Raw genomic sequence first — 2,976 nt, 5'->3', positions numbered from 1 at the left:
CCGCCCACAAGGACCACTGGTCAGGACTTTGCATCTTCTCCCTGTGCTTTCCTCCAACACTCCAAAGACGTGTTGGTAGGTCACTTGGCTCCTGTCTACAATTGGCCCCAGCATGATGTTCTACTGAGCACACCCAAAAACGACGCCCTCACCATCTGCCCCAATAGCAGATAAAGCACTTTGAGTCCCCAGGGGGGAAAGTACTATAGAAATATAAATTAAAACGAACCCTCACCTATAAATTTATTTTACTGAACCCTATATACAGGCCGTATCTTGTACGATGAGAAGAACAAGCCGTGCAGACCATGTCATGTATGTCAAGCTGACCACATTCACATTCTGTATACATGACAGTCATAGAAATGAGAGGTTTCCTTTGGCATTTGGTAGCACCATCAATTCAGCCAATTAGGAGATATTCCACTATTACTAGACCCGGTCACAGGTGGACCATTGTCTGGAACTTGCACTGTAATTACCAGACACGGGTTACCATAGCCATCTGTGCAATCACAGGGGACATTCCCCGTAGGGTCTCAGAGTGTATAAATTCCCTGAAACATCCTCACTGTAACCCAATGGCTGAGCTATTGCTATCACACAGGAGCTAGCTAACAAGCCCCTGTGTGATAGCCCCTGGAGGTGACAGGTTCTCTTTATTGACCCTGTTTCCTCCAACACAGGAGTTCTAGCACAGCAGGACGGACAGGCTGCACACATCTTACATGTTCCCCGCGATCGTGCCGCTCCTTCCCTGCCGCACAGCCACCTGCAGCATGTACGGGCGGCTGTGCGAAAGGGCTGGAGAGGCTGTCACTGGTCCCAGAGAATGAGCTGGTCCCGCCTCTTAGGGGCGGAGTTAGGAGGACCTGTTCACACCTAAGCGTATTGAATATGCGCGTTTCGCGGTAAAAAAACCGTGCGAAAAACGCGCGTTTCCGAGGGCTACTTGGCTGTATCCCAATGGAAACGCGAGACAAAAACGCTGCAAAGAAGCTCCTGTACCTTCTCAGGCGTAGGCCGTTTTGTAGAGCGTTCAGACGGGCTGAAATACGGCAAGGTGTGAACCATACCCATAGAAAACAATGGGATTTTCATGTTTGAGCGTTTTGTAGAGCGTTCGTAGAGCGTTGAACGCGCTACAAAACGTACAGGTGTGAACCAGGTTTTACACATTCTCTGTAAATCCCACACCGGGGGAAAACATCCCCTCCCCCAACGTACACACACACAGTCCTTCATGAAAAAGAGATTGAGGACACAAAGTCCTCGGCCCATACAGGTGGGGGAGAGAAACGGGGATCCGAGGAGAAGCTAGAGCCTGTGCCGCTCCTGTTCTCCCTGCTGAGCAGCAGCTGTGTTGGCCGCCTGGCGCCCCTGTTGCCAATGGCGCCCTGTGCTCACCTTGGCAAAAGGGGCAAGGGGGTGCAGCCAGGCTGGCCCTGGCTACGCCCTCTCTCAGCTGCGCCTGAGGCGAGTGCCTCACTCGCCCCATGGTAGCTACAGCCCTGACCCCACTAGTAGACCCTTCTGACAGCAAATACACAGTGTCCACATCACCAGGGACGTAGGGTTGCCACCTTTTCTCCATGCGAAACCCGAACACACTCGAGCGTGGTGCTGACATTTTTTGGGGGAGAATGAGTCGCGGCTTATTCATATGTAAATAGCGCCTCCCATTCATGTGTAAATATCACAGTTCAGACTATTTTCAGTGGGGGGCTAAATGTTTTATTGTTCTAAAACAGTCTTAAATTAAAGTTCTTCCTAATCATAAAGAAATTGGCCTAAAATCATTAGTCTATTGTTTTTTTTTAAAATGTCACCTGTCCCTTTAAGAAAAAGTATCGGTAAATGGTATCGGCAAGTACATGAGGGGAAGTACTTGTACTTGGATTTAACAGGACAGTCCAGGTTTTGAGTCCTGTATGTGCTGTGTCCGTGTTCCAGGCCAGCTGAAACCCAGACACAAGATGTCACAATGTCAAGCAGACAGGGGCAACCACGGGGTCCTGGTATTCCAACTTGAATGCATGGAGGAGGCACGGGACACGGAGGGACACTGGAACTTGGGGAGAAAGGAGGTGTCTGAAACACAGAGTGTAGATAATTCTTGAAGGGCACACTCTACTGGCTGTCTCTCCTCTCTTTTCATCCTGGCTGTCTCTCCTCTCTTTCCCCTGGCTTCCTCTTCTCGCTCTCTCCTGGCAGTCTCTTCTCTCACTCTCTCCTTACTGTCTCTTCTCTCTCTCTCTGCTGGCTTTTTCCTCTTTGCTCCTTCTCCTGCCTCTCTCCCTGACTGCCTCTCCTCAGTCTCTATCTTCTGGCTGTCTCTCCTCACTCTCTCTCCTGGCTTTTTCCTCTTTGCTCTCTCTCTCTCCTGGCTGTCTCTCCTCGCTCTCTCTCTCCTGGCTGTCTCTTCTCGCTCTCTCTCCTGGCCGTCTCTCCTCCCTCTCTCTCCTGGCTGTCTCTCCTCTCTCTCTCCCCTGGCTGTCTCTCTTCACTCTCCCCTGGCTATCTCTCTCCTCGCTCTCTCTCCCGGCTGTCTCTCCTCACTCTCTCCTGTATATCCTCCAAAAAAGAATTGCCGTGTAGCGCTAGAGTGTTTGAGTTTCACTTGAACAAAGGGTGGCAACCGTAGGGACAGGGTGACAACGCAGGAGAACAATCATTAGACAAGGACAAGTGGCGCAACAATTTCATAGCGACACCCTTGCTGCTTTTTGTTCTTTCTTCTCGGCTGTTGTCATCTCGGGTCAGAGTGCACATAGACTTTTGTATCTTTTTGTGATTCAATGTAATGTCGGTGGAAAGCAGCATTATGGAGCCGCGCATGGTGATGATTATTGTTTATGTCCAGTATCATGTTGATTTGCATTTATTCTTTCAGGGGCTGGGGAGTAACCAGGACTGGATCTACCCTGCCTGCCGCCCCAAGGCCATTTCCCGCAATGCGCCCCCCCCCAGCACGTG

The sequence above is a fragment of the Nanorana parkeri genome, unplaced genomic scaffold, assembly GCF_000935625.1.
Source record: "Nanorana parkeri isolate BGI_ZX_2015 unplaced genomic scaffold, ASM93562v1 scaffold2984, whole genome shotgun sequence".
NCBI lineage: Eukaryota > Metazoa > Chordata > Amphibia > Anura > Dicroglossidae > Nanorana > Nanorana parkeri.
The sequence above is the reverse complement of the archived record's forward strand: the minus strand, read 5'-3'. Positions refer to the sequence as shown.